We start from the raw sequence: 14,425 nt of genomic DNA, 5'->3' as shown, positions 1-14,425 counted from the left end.
ATGTTACCAGCCCTCAGCTCCATTTCCAAGTGAACTGTAGATTCTTTTTTCAAGCTTAATCCATTCCAACGACTCAAAGGGAGCCAAAGATGTTACAAAGATGCCATAAAACCCAATCTGATTGAAAAGTACTAAATGAAATGTCATGCCAGAAGTAGCCTCTTGCCAGGAACAGGTTGCCGAGATGAGATGTGTCTTTGTGATGCAGGGTTGAAATGCTTCACTCCTGGAGAGATTTTGCATGTGCCTTTGCCCTTAAGTGTCCTCTTACTACAACTGGTAGGACTGACCAGGACTGGCAGTGAGCACCAGCAGAGCTATGGATTTTGTTTTGTAGATCAGCATGTTTTGAACTGGTTCAAGCTCACAAATTCCTTAAACTGACACAGAAGCAATCCTACAAGTTGTAGATATCCATTGGCCTCTCTATCTGCCACGGGAAAACTGGACAAGGAAATTTTGGAAAACAACACTCTATGTTTGAAGATGGTACCATTTTGATGAGGAAATCCAGTCTGTCAGAGATCCCCGATGAAACCTCTCACTGTGGTAAATGGCATGAAATAAATCACCAGCTGTAAACAGAAGTGTGTGGGCTGTGTTTGTTTGCTGTGTTTGCACCAGTCCCAACCTGGATGAGTGACATCCCACAGAGTGACACGGGCCGTGCTGTCCACGCTGCATCGCTGGTGCTACAAGCTCCTGAGGGCTTAGCACTGAAGGCTTCGTTTTGGTGAGCAGCTTAAGCTGTAACATCTGCTCAGAACTGTACAAAAATGACAGTATTGGTTTCTACAGAAGGAAATTCCTACTCCCTAGGCGAATTCCTCTGGAATTTATTTTCACTCTCGGGATACAGAGGATTCGATGAGTGACAAAATGCCATGTCGAGAACAGGTCTGATTATTGATGCTTTTTCGTGTGCAGAGGAATGGGTTATTTGGGGAATTTCTTTGCTTGAAATGTGGATCCTATTTTCTAAGGTGATCTCAGAGGGATTAAATTTTTGTCATCATGCTGTTGTGCTTTTTCATCTACCCTTACAACATATTTATACCATTTTTTGAGACTTGACGTGACGCTTCCTTAAATGTTGGTTTGCACCAACTTTGATGACATCTTTTGCTGCTTTCACAGAAACTCCAAACCCTTTAATTCCCCCTCTGTTCAGAGGCCTTGATTACCCACTTTGGTTGTTACACAGTGGAGCTGTTTGCTGTATTGTTAAGACCCATCTGAGGACAAGCGGGGTTGAATGGCCAATGCAATGTAAACATGTGTGACTAATCCGTCTGATATGGTGCTGTTTGGGCTTTAATATTCCAGGCTGGAAGATCATGTCTGAATGCTCCTGTCAGAAGGGGTGGGAAAGGGGCAAAAAGCTGCTTTCTTTGAATCTGAAGCATAATCTTGCGAGACTATCAGGTGGTAAACTGAGATTTGGACTAGTCATTAAAATATGTTTAACTGTTGGGTTTTTTGGGGGGTATGATTTTCTGAGTCAACCTTTCATTCAGGTTTGAGTGCTCTGAATATACGTAAATAGCTAAAATGACACCTTTCATGCTTCTGCACAGGAGGAAAAATACACTTATGATATTTTAGTTTTTAAAATATGTGGAAAAAAAATCTGTCCCTGTGTGCTGTGCTGGAAGCGCGTGGGAATCCAACCTGAATTATTTGGCATGATATGTTTTGTCCCTGTCACTGAATTGCTACTCTGGTTTTTAGTTCTTTCTGGATGAGGAAACTTTTACATGAATCACAGATTGCACACGAATATTTGTCTTCTGAAAACAGGTGACTCGACTCAGTAGAAAAGCCTTTGGCCTCAGAAATGTAGACACTGCTCTAGTGTAGTAACATGTTGCTAAAAGTGATGGGATATTCAGAGATTACAGACCCACAGAAGATGCTGAGTTGGAAGGGCCCCACAAGGATCATGAAGTCCAACCCTTAGCCCTGCATAGGACCATCCCCAGAGTCACACCATGTGCCTGAGAGCATCATCCAAACGTTCTTTGAGCTCTGGCAGCCTTGGTGCTGTGCCCACTGCCCTGGGGAGCCTGTTCAGTGCCCAACCACCCTCTGGGGAAAGAACCTTTTTCTAATATTCAACCTAAACCTGTCCTGACACAACTCCAGGCCATTCCCTGGGGTCCTCTCCCTGGTCCTCACAGAGCAGAGACCAGTGCCTGCCCCTTCTCTGACCCTCCTGAGGAAATTGTAGACTGTGATGATGTCTGAGTCAACTGTGGAAGGATCCTTTTCCCCTGGGAACATAGTACTGACCAAGTCTGGACAACACTCTCGGGCTACAAGGTGGGATTCTTGGGGTGTCCTGTGTATAGCCAGGAGTTGGACACAATGATCCTTTTGGTCCCTTCCGACTCAGCATGTTCTATGATTCTGAGTTTCTCCCAGGACCTGAGGGAAGCGACTGAGTTCAGAGGATGTGAAACACTCAGCAAAGTAATAGGAGGACAGACAGACAGAACGATAAGCAAGGCGTTTATCTCGGTGCAGAGCGTTGGCCCTTGGACAGGGCCCACGTCCTGAGCCCAGCCTGGCCGTCAGGGCAGAGCTGTTCTCCCACCTCTGCGCTCCGGTGTGTCCGTGTGGCAGGACTGGGCTCCGGCATGTCCGTGTGGCAGGACTGGGCTCCGGCGTGTCCGTGTGGCAGGACTGGGCTCCGGTGTGTCTGTGTGGCAGGACTGGGCTCCGGCATGTCCGTGTGGCAGGACTGGGCTCCGGTGTGTCCGTGTGGCAGGACTGGGCTCCGGTGTGTCCGTGTGGCAGGACTGGGCTCCGGTGCGTCTGCGGGGCCGGTGGGCCGTGAGCTGATCCCTATTGATCGGGATGCTGCCCACACCCGCTCCCAGCGCCCGCTCCCATCACCATGGCAACCCGGAGCCCGAATCCTTGTCCACGGACTTTAGGAACCTCATTAAATCAGGCAGCAGGACAGCAGCTGTGGGCTCAATGTGTTCTGCTGACAGCCAGGGACTCGCTTTATGGTGCTCAGGTGATTTTTGGCCCTCTCTAGGCCAAACTGTTGAGAACGTGGAGCTGGTGGGACAGATGGCAGAATAAATAAATATTGCCAATATGTTTAATGTGCACACATCTTCTGAGAGGTGCAAAGCAACCCCGCTCAGTCTTATCAACTCTGATAATTTTAAACAAAGCATAAATAAAGGATAAAAGAGTAGAGCTGAGCTGAGGGTTTTCTTAAAAATTTATTTAAGAAGGTGATTTTAAGAGCAAAGGGATTGAACTGCGGGGTTGTAGAAGATCTCATAAAATTTTGCACAGATATAAGCAATTAAAGTTCTCTATCTCAATGTATAATCATGAAAATTCAGCAATGCAAGGCCCAGATCTTGAGAGGTCGATTCCTTTTTTACCACTTGTCTTCTATGAGGCTCTGCCAGAGGTAACATCAACAGAATAATATCCTCTGTTTCTTAGGCAGAATAGTTTCTCATGCACCGTAGGAATTAAATACTCCAACCACCCCCCCAAATCTGGCTTTCATCAAGCTCTGCTGCACTCCCCTGATCTGGGGTTTGGAATTATTAGCATAGATGGGACTTTATACCATGGGGCTAAGCTAAAGATAGATTTAGCCCAAAACCACTCTAAATTCATGTACATTCACATTTTATGTGATAATGATTGCAATTATTTCATCTTCTTCATAGTTCACCTATTTTGACTTAGGGTGTTGGGAAGCAGTAAAGTCAGAATGTAATTAGATGCTTCGTGTCCTGGTATTTTGCATAATTCTGAGTTGGTCTGGGCTTTTACATTATTGCACAAATAAAGTGGAAAAATGGTGGTGTAGAGTTCTGATGCTCCTTTTTAATGTAGGCAAAGTTGGTTGTATTGCTGATGGATGATTCCCCTGGTGAAAGGTGGTCATCCAGAGGATATCCGTGGTTCCAGTCATTTTCAAAGGACCAAATTAAACAAGGAAAACACTGAACTACATAAAATCAGCATGTTACAAACCCCAAGATCCCAAAACTGGTATGTCTCAACAGGAGCCGAAAAATAGCAATACTGTCATCCAGGTGCTTTAATTTTTTGTGGAAGGGAATGACAGATGCCTCAGACCCTAAATTATAATTTGTAGATCCTAAACAAAGAACCTCAATTAACCACTAGTAAAGCAATTATTAATATTGGCTTGAATCCATTCTGCCCAGGGTCTCAGATTACAAACCAGTCCAGTCAGCTGCCCAGGACTGCCTGACCTGGTAGGCACCTAAATTCACTTGATAATTCCTTACATCCTTTGAAATTGCTCTGGACCCTTAGCCAGAGAGCCAGGACTGGGATCCTTTGTTTTGCATTGGGATTTTTTTTGGTAGCCATTGGTGGTGTCATATAAAACCGGCACAAACTGTAGGGCACAGGCACCAAAATGTGAGGGTTTCCCCCTGCCCAGCTGGTGCCAGGCTTGTGGTGGGAGGGAGGTCTCTGAGCTCAGGAGCTGTGGATGCCCACCTGCAGTGCAGGGAGGAAAGGCAGAGTCCTCTCAAGCTGAGTATCTCCTGGAGAGAACATTTCCTTGTGAGGTCGATTCCATTGCCCTCAGTGCCTGGAACACAGGGCCACCTCCTTTGTCCCTAGACTTGTATGCAAATGAGAGACCTGCTGCTGCCAATCTGATTAATGAGTAGTCTTGGAGATGAAGAAACCTGGAGGACCTGGAAGAGGAAAAGGTGGAGTCACCATTCCTGGAATTGTTCAAAAAACGTGTAGATATGGCTCTAAAGGACATAGTTTAGTGGTGACCATGGTGGTAGTGCTGGGTTGACAGTTGGACTTGGTGGTCCTAAAGGTCTTTTTCAGCTTTAAAACCTGGATTCAACGTGGAGAATGACACCAGAATGTTCCTATTGCTTCCTGTAGCCTCAAAGAGGCAGAAATGCATCTTCTCATCTAAAGGAAGCCCAGTGAGGGATTAATAAACCCATAAAAGTCTCCTCTTGCTAAAAAAAAAATCCTCAATTTGCAAATAATGAGTGGAGCAGTGGTCAGGCCACTCTAAAAGAGAGGACTCTGCCTGAGATGAACCTCTGGTCTCAAATATGACCATCCTCATGTTTAACTTCATGTTTTGGATTGCTGTTTGGAGGTTAAATTTTATATATGGCTGTTGGGAAGAGGGGAATGCAGACATTAGACTGGATGCTCTCTGTGTCTCTGCGGGGTTTCCATTACAGATTAAGCAGTTACATGAAATGAACCCTCCTGCCCCTGCTCACTGCCTGCCATGCAGGTACCTAAAACCTCAGTCAGTCAACAATTAAGATACATCTGTCAGAGGGACTCAGGATATGTCCCTTGGAAAAATATTTTCAGACTGCTCCAGCCATTTTAGGCATATGATGTGTACTACGCCTGGAAAATCGGATGCTTCCTTTTTTAGCAGGTTTATTTTTCACTCGCCATCTTATTCCTTTTGTGTATTTGGAACTCCAAATAAATGCATTGGTTTATATAGTTCATGATCAAGGATGCTTTGTTATGCAGCTGATTTCGTTCCATCCGTTGAAAAGAAAAATGATACAAATACCTTTTTTGGCTGTGTAAATAAGATGAGCAGAAAGAATCTAAATTTAATGACCAAATCTGGGTTGCCTTTCTCCTGCAGTAAACTCCAGGGAATCTGCTGAAGTAACTAATGTGCACAGAATCAGGGTTTAAATGTGGCTGTTTCACCTGAGAGAGCTGAAGGACCAGCTTAACAGCATCCTCCAGGAGTCCTGCACAGAACAGGGATAATACCACATATGCTGATAATATGTGATCATCAGCTGCAAGCAACTGCATGATAAAAACTACTTTTGTTCTCCAACACCACCATAAGAGCTCAAGGAAAGCTACTGGGGCATTCCAATAGCTGATTCCCAAGTGCTGATGAACAGGCTCTCTTAGGCCATGATGGGCTTTTCCAAGTGGAGCACAAAATGTTTGTGACACGTGCCTGCAGCACTGCTCACCTCCACTTTACTGGGCATTTGTAACTGTGTAGGTGTTGACCCTGGAGAAATACATTGGAGGCTTGACTTGGGTGGAGTAGAATTACTCTCTCGGTCATAAATAAAGTATTTTAGTTGTTAGTCTGCGTAACAAATAACCAAAATAATATCATATAAAAGAAGGGAAAATCTTATTTATAATGGCCAATTATTAGTAACTGACACAGAAGCTGTCCATTCCATCACTTTTAGTAACGTTTAATAACTGAAAATACCTTTATTGCTTTCCCCTATTAATTTTGTGGGTGCTTGCTTAACAGATAGATATTTGTATTGTACAATTAAAATTAATTAATTCCCCCCCAAATTTACTAATTTAAAATTACTCTTAGTAAAACCAATTAAACAGCAAGTATTTGTTTTGCTCTGTATCAGTAGTTTAAAAATGGCTTTTTAAGTTGAGCAGCAAAATACAGCCCGGTGAATGCACCTGTGTTTCTAATTAAGCAATCCACATTGGAAATAAATAACAGGAACACTTTCAAATGATAACAAGTGAAAGCCAATTCAGCTTCCATTTTAGTATTTGTGGTCCCAAAGATAATGCCCAAATCTCATCAACTCCACTGAGACTTCAGCAGAGTTATAAAATTTTCATATGTACTCCCAGACTTTGCTGAAGAGTTGACTTAAATTAAGGTCGATGACAGGCAGGAGTCCCGTGGGAGCCACCAGAGTCATATTAGCACAGAAGGAAATAAGCTGTCCTAGTAATCTCTAATTTCTTTTCCCAAATCCTGTAAGAAATTCCATTTCATTATGCACTATTAAAGCAGTTCTTCACATGATGTGACTGATAGTTTTCCATCTCTGTGTTTCAGTGGAGACATAACAGAGTCCACAGCCCACTTGTTTGAGAGGAATTACCTTAAATTTCTTGGTCTTTTGGTGTCAGAAGCGTCCAATTTACACTGTAGGGGAAACCTGTCATCAGATAAAGGGCATCCAGGTGGGAAGAACCATCTTCTGAAGTTCTTCTTGAAGCACATGAATGTGTACATGCTGAAGACTTAAACCTTACTTGTTCTCATGTAGAAATATCTATTTTTCAGTGGAAATTGTTCATTAAAAAAAAAAATGCTCAGTTTCTGTAAAACCTACCCAAACTTTACCTAAAAATGATGTTTCATTCTGTATTTACAAAGCAGCTGTGGGCCATTTTCCTTGTCCCATGCTGACTCCACAACAATGGTAGTGAGCAATAGCTGGTTCCTGCCTGGTGTGACTAATTCAGACACCCAGAACACTCCAACAACACCCTGGAAAGTATTTCAAGGTGAAACTCCGTAACTCCTTTGGAAATAGTGGTGGATAGGGTCTGAGAAAGGAGTGTGCTGTGAAGGAGTCTCCACCATGGGGAATGTGCTGGATTGAGCCTCTGCTCCCCTGAGATCAGGGTCAAACCACCAGGACTTTGTCTTGGAGGTGCTGCCTGTGAGGGACGTGTCCTCGTCTGTGGGAAGGGATTAAAAGCAGACTCAGGTTAAATTTATTCTTCCCCGTGTTTCTATGACTAGGAAGATGATGTGTGTTCTACTACCCAAGGCTGGTTTGCACATCCTATGGGAAAGGGGTCGGGCACTTGGCAAAGTCCCTTTGTGAGCCAGTGAGCCAGTAGACTATCAGACAGACTCTCCAAACCTCCTTAGTAGCAGCACGTGGACTTAAATACTGGTGAATTAGGAGGTGGAGGTATTTCTTCAGCAGCTGTATAATTTTACAGATTCATTTTCAAGCGCTGGCATACTTTAAAAATTAATCTCTTTTAAATGAAATGTTCATTTAAAAATGATGTTTAACGAGGTCTAATGCATCCTGAGATGCTGGCAGAAGGTTTGTTCTGCAGCTGATCCTGACAAAGGAGGGTGGGGAGCTAATTAGGAAAGACAATCAAACTTTCATTAGTATTAATAAAGCCTGTACATTAAAATATTTTGATGCAAACAACTGCTATTTATGTTTCCAAACCCCATCCTTTTCTATCAGTGCTTCTTTTAAAGATGCTTTATTGCGTGGGTTTCTGGATGACACCACATGTAATAGATTTCTTGGAAATAGAGTTTAACTATTAAACATGAGGATGTGTGTCATTATTTTCTTCAGCTAAATGCCTGAAGGTGAAGCTGAGTGAATTTAATGCATTAAGAAAGGTAATTATCAGATAATCTTTATTGCCAAGATTCTTCCTCCTCCAACAAAAACTGACGATGGCATAATCTGTGTTCCTTTCTGACTTTGATTTAGGTCTGACAGCAGTTCACAGCAATGTTTCTGTGTTATTTTGTGTTTCCCTTCTAATATTTCTTCTGTATTTCTCATCTGTTTCCTTGTTCATCTGCATAAATTACGCTTCTTTTACCAACTCCTTTCCTTTAAGTAATAATTATACGGGCAAATGGATTGCTGTGCCTTAAGGGCTAGAGGGAAAAAATTGGCAAATTTTCCAGTAACAGATTTTTTTTTTCTCCTTTTCTGAAAGCTGAGGTGTAAGTTTGTCACAGCTTTTGCAAATCTTCTTTCTCAGCAGTCATGCATCAAAGGCTTAGAACTGCAAATGAATTATTTTGATTACTGCTGCCCTGGGAAGATCTCCAGGGAATGGGAGGTGGCAGCTTAGCTACTGTCCATCCCTGCTGAGCTGAATCCTGCTCCCAGGGAAGTAAGGCATTAGGATTTTGGCCACTGACTTCCCTGGATTTAGCATGGAGAGCACAGACATTTTTCTTTCAAGAAAATAAAATACCAAGTTCATGCTCCTGTGAAGTCAACTCCCCAAATTTGGTGGAATTCAATATTTTCCTTCCCTGCAGTTAGACAATATTTAGGTAAGTGAGGGAAAGGAAGATGAAATGAAGGACACTTGTGGAAACAACAAGAAATAAAATAAAAAGAAAATTCTTTCCAGATATATTTGCATCATCAGAGGCAGAAACAGCTTTTCTTTCCCAGGTTTTTGCTTTTCCCTGATGGATCCTTACAAAACTGACTCTGCCACCTCACTGTGGGAAGGATTAGAGATGACGATAAGGATAAAACTGATGAGGATCTAGAGAAAACAGGCAAAACAAATATACTCAATGTTTTCTGCGGGATGTTTTCATCAGTTCACAAAACCCTGCACTGCAAGGCGTGAAAGGTTGTTTTCATTACAATTTTTCCTCCATCATTCATAACTGGAAGGGAAAAAGGCTGGGGCAGGGGGAGTTCCTGGAGCCTGTATCCTCACCTCTTCCCAATTCCTTTGTCACCCACCCCTGAGGGCAAGGAAACTTGGCAGGAGGATGGAGCCAGGTGTGGGTCAGGCTCTGCTCCCAGGGAACAAGAGACAGGACAGGAGGAAACTGCCTTGGGTTGTGCCAGGGGAGGTTTAGATTGGATTTTGGGGAAATTACTTCCCTGTAAGGGTTGTCCAGCCCTGGCACAGCTGCCCAGGGCAGTGGTGGAGTCCCCCCCAGAGGGAGGTAAAAGCCTATGGATGTGGCACTTGGGGACACGGGTTAGTGGTGGCCTTGGCAGTGCTGAGGGAATGGTTGGACTCAATGGTCTGAGAGTGCTTTTCCAGTCCAAATGATTCTGTAATTCTGTGATTCCCTCTCCTTTTCCAGTTTGGCTGCCTGTCCTTCCCTCGCTGTGCAAGGAGCTGTGCTGTCCCTTCCCTTGGAACCAAGCCCTTGTTCATCACCAAACCCTGCTGTTCCAGCTTCTCCTTTCCGTGTGATCTGGGGAGGCTCAGACAAAGTCCAAGAGCTGGGAATCCCAGAGGAACATTGCATCTTAAATCACAGAAAACCCATGGAAAGTATCAAATGGCCAATAAGTGTTGCTGTATTTACGCAGCAGCAATAGTGGATTTGCCAGAGAGCATGAAGGCAAAGTTCTTGTCAAGGAAAGCATATAAAATAGTCTCTTATTTTAATTAAAGTAATTATTCAAGGGACACCAGATTTTAAAAAAAAAAAAAGGAACAAAACCCTTTGCCTGACAATGAATGGCAACATAAATCGCCCGAGTTCTCTGTGTCAGGACAGAATGGATCCACTGCTCAATATATCCCTCCAGTTTTATAAAATAATGTTAATGGCTATTGCTGTCAATACTCCTATGGAAAATAATTTAATAGAAGATTATTGTCAATCTATTACTTTTTTTTAAAAAAAACCCATTCATTAGAATTATATCCTTCTGCAAGTTGTCTGAAAAAAGGGGCTCTGAAAAGGACTCCCTGCTGTAGTAAATTCTATAGGCCTTCAGAGGAAATTCCATAGAGCTGTATTACATTTCTATAGATTTAATTCCTAGTGCTTTCTGTGGGATTTTTTTCCTGGGAGGACATATGTGAGAGATCTAATGCTCTATTTGTATGTGCTTTAGCATTCAGTAGGCTTCATCCTTTTTTTCTTTGTGGGCTACCAAAAAAATTTCCAGTAGGACATGCTGGCTGTTATGTGTTGAATCCAAGCTCAGTGACCGTAGATTTACACTGCTTATGTGGGAATTGGAAGTCAACAGACTCCAGTGGATCCGTGAACAACAAATTGGGAATCTCTGCTTTATTTATTTCCTTTATGCTGGCCATGGAATAGAAAATGTACCCACCGCTGCATTTGGAAGCAGCTGAGAAAAGCTGCTTCCACATTTAGACTCGTAACACATTAGTGTGATCGTCTCCACTGTCATTTATTAATTTACACAGATTCACATCTGCTTCTCCAAAGTGAAGATCAGGCTGGAATTACCCCCCAAGTATGAAAACAGGAGCAGTTTTATATCATGAGCAATGTTGCTGCCATGGTGTTGGTTTTCAGAGGAGCAGCATTAGGGGAGTGGAGGGGATACTCGAGGAAGAAAATATTCCCAGGCTGCTGGGAAGCTCAGACTGTGAGAGTGTGCAGCGAATAAAAAATCTACACCATAGAACAGAAATGCAGCCTGTGTGTTTGGACGTGTTCAGTGCTGGGTTCTCACTGGCACTCATTAAAATATGAGACTCATATTTTATTCTTTCCAAGACCAGCATTTTGCCCCCATTTTAGAGTTAGAAGACAAAAGAAGAACCTTTATAATATTAGATAATTAGATATTCTTGACTTTTAGACAGTGAGTATTTGTTGTTGTATCCCTCTTGGTGTGTAAGGCAGACAAATCAGTTATGAAAGTGTTCTTGCTGGCTCTGAGATATCACACAGATGAAGGAGCAGAAGTTTTAAATTATCCTGATGCAAAACAATTCTTGAGTCGGGGTAGACTCTTTTTTTTTTTATGTTGTAGGATCTTTGCAAGTGCCCATGAATCAGTGCATTTGGAATCTTATGGAACAGGTTCAAAACTGTCAAAAAGGTCTATTCAATATTGAATATGCTTGCACTGTGAATAGCAGAGAGGAAAATCCAATGTCTGCCAAAGGAATGTAAAAAGGACTGATAAAACAAGCAGAAATCAGTTCTTTCAACTCCAAAAGGTTTTGTTTCTTTTTCCTTTTTTTTTTTTTCCTAAGTAAAAAGACATAAACACAAAAGCTGCAGTTGACAGTGTCTCTTTGACAGCACTTTTGTAGCCATTTAAGCAAAACAATGCAAAGCAGCTTTCTGGAGGCCGCTGGCAGAACATACTGTAGCTTTCAAACTTCACACAGACTGCTGAGAAATGAAATGTTTGACTGAGAAGCTGATGTGGGTTTGGCAACATTGCTTAATTGATAGTGTGAAAAGAAAGAGGATTCTGCTTCCACCATCTGCAGCAGTAAAGGAGACCAGCTCTTTGTCTGACAGCATCTGTAGCCTTTCTCCCACCTCTGCCTCACCAAAATAGGGTAATTGCAAGGAAACAGTCCAGCCCGTGAACCGGGGAGGATCAAAGAGTGTGGATCTCCTTTCAGGTTTAATTACTGGTATGAAACTCCTCTTGGGTCTGTCCTTATTCCTGTTGGAGAAAGGTTGTTTGGAAGTGGAGTTTGCTGTGCTGCTCTGGCCCTTCTGAGGCTCGCAGGTTGGTGCTACCCCAGCTGAGAGGGGTGAGGGGCTCTAATGCAGGACTTCCAGGATGGTGCATTTGGGAATGTGATTGGGATTTCCTGCTATTTACAAATTAAAAATCCTTTCCAAGGCATTTGTGGCTCTCACACCAATCCTTGCTCCTCTGCTTGGTCCTTCCCCTTTGAGAGAGAGGATTTTCTTGTCCTTGAGCAAACACGAGAGTTCCCTCGATGGCCCAGAGCGTGGCCTGTTTATTCCAGCAGCAACGGCCAATGTAGGGAAAATGCACTATAAACACAGCCACTTAATGGATAAGCCAGACCAATCCAGAGCACTTCTTCCCAGTTCTCATAAATCATGAGCTAAATTAAGCCCTAGGACAGAAAGTTTTAAATCTCTTTGAAAAAAAAACAAAACCAGACATTTATTTTCAGGTAACAAGAATGGTCTCTTGTGGAGCTTTGCACACTTCCCTAGCTCCTTCCTTGTTTTCCTTTTTAATATGGAAAGGGGCTGATCTAGCCCTGATGTGACAGAACTTAAGCAAGGAGCAAGTTTCCTAATGAAAACACTTGAGCATCTATATGACCAGCCTTAGGAATAAGGTGCTTAGTTGTTAAATTTTGATATTTTGAAAGAGATTTGCAGAAAGTTTTATCACACTAGCCTTTCAGTTTCTGCAGTGCTTAAGAGAGGAATTATGGGGCAGTTCCTGCTCTGGTATAAATATCATCTGTGAAAATAATTTCATGTGATGAGAGTGTTTGTGACTAAGAAGTTGCACCATGCATTGCTATTATTGCCTTAATCCTCCTCTGTGTCCACCCATCTGAATTCCATTCCCGGTCTGCCTACAGGCATGTTATGTACAATTAATAAATCATCCCGAGTAACTCCGTTTTTTTCCATATATGTAATTTTGGCTGAATTGTTTTCAAAAAGGAGAACAGTATGTTGGTTTATATACAAAGCCTGTATTTGTAATCTCTCCTGTATTTAGCAGCATACATCATGCTGCTCAGACAAAGTTGGAATCCTGATAAATCTGTGCCCAGAAACAGGGAACCATGTGTTGGTCTGGCAAGCCAGTTATGGATCAAGTAAGGAATACACTTGAGGTGACAGTGGACAATTCAAAAGCAGGAGAAATGAGTGGAATGTATAGAAAATCTGTTTTCAGGAAGTTATACCAAGCTCTTATTTGGACTCCTGAGCATAGAGCTTGTCTCCTTCCTCTTGGGAGTGTCCTGTCCCACCAAAAATTTCCTGGCTTTCTCTCACTGCTGCCCTCACTTGGACTGCAGTCCAACCTCAGGGCTGCAATGGCTGTTCCAATTTTTCACAGAATCATAGAATGGTTTTGAGTTGAAAGGGACCTTTAAAGCTCATCTACTCCAATCCCCCTGCAATAAGCAGGGATACCTTCCACTAGACCAGGCCTTGAATGTTTCCAGGGATGGGACAGCCACTGCCTCTCTGGGCAACCTGTGCCAGTAGTTTACCACTTTTGTTGTAAAACACTTCTTCCTTATATGTAAACTAAATCAACCCCCTTTTAGTTTAAAACTGCTGCTCCTTGTCCTGTCACAACAGACCCTGATGAAAAGTTTGTCCCCATGTTTCTTACAGACCCCTTCAAGTACTGAAAGGCTGCAATAAGGTCTCCCTGGAACCTTTTTTTCTCCGGGTTGAACAATCTCATTTTAGCAGCTGCACCTCAGAGAAGGACCAAGCTGGTGAATTGCCTGTGCTCTGAGTCCATCAGCAGTGTTGCTTCTCTTTGGGAATGTCAAAGCAGAGTGATGAAGTGACATTATTTTACGTGCAGCTCTTCAAGGTGTGGTCCTTAAATGCTAGTAAGCATCTTTTAATTTTTACACAGACCAGCTGCAATTCAGGCTTCTTCTAAAATGTCAATAATGAAGTTTTAACTTGCAAAAATTTATGATCAAAAAAACCTGAGGACCCTGTTTTCTGACTCAATTTATTAATTTTTCTGAAGTTCTAAACATACAAACACATTTTACTGAAACGGTGTAACCCAGAGGGAGGCATTTAAATGTACTGGCCTCAGAGGAGATGACCCCTACTCTTGTGACTTGTAATAAGAGCCTCTCATTGAAATTGCCAGGAGTGTCTGCTCATTCTGGCTGTCATTTGTTTTTACTTCAGCTGGCTAAAAAGAAAAAAAAAACACAACAGTTTTCTTGCAGGTTTTTATCTGCAAAAATCACAGCAACCTGTTGTGGCTGGTATAGATCTGTGAGAGAAATTATAGCAATGTTTTGATGTGTAGTGGTAATACTTCTGTCATCTACACCTGATGCTGAAGGCAGAGATAACTTCTCCAGGAGAAGGATTAGTTAAAGTAATCTGCAATAAATAAATTTGGTCTGGGTT

General features: G+C 42.6%; 1 long non-coding RNA gene across 1 annotated transcript; it reads left to right on the top strand.

The window, feature by feature from the left end:
• Positions 1-6,880: 6,880 nt before the first annotated feature.
• Positions 6,881-9,765, top strand: LOC127477214 (uncharacterized). Its single transcript, XR_007906889.1, has 3 exons — positions 6,881-7,002; positions 9,003-9,189; positions 9,659-9,765. It is a non-coding gene; the product is annotated as an uncharacterized LOC127477214 (long non-coding RNA).
• The last annotated feature ends 4,660 nt before the right edge of the window (positions 9,766-14,425 follow it).

This window comes from Manacus candei, unplaced genomic scaffold (genome assembly GCF_025592945.1).
Source record: "Manacus candei isolate 608988 ecotype Guabito, Panama unplaced genomic scaffold, ASM2559294v1 h1tg000050l, whole genome shotgun sequence".
Taxonomy (NCBI): domain Eukaryota; kingdom Metazoa; phylum Chordata; class Aves; order Passeriformes; family Pipridae; genus Manacus; species Manacus candei.
The sequence above is the reverse complement of the archived record's forward strand: the minus strand, read 5'-3'. Positions and strand labels throughout refer to the sequence as shown.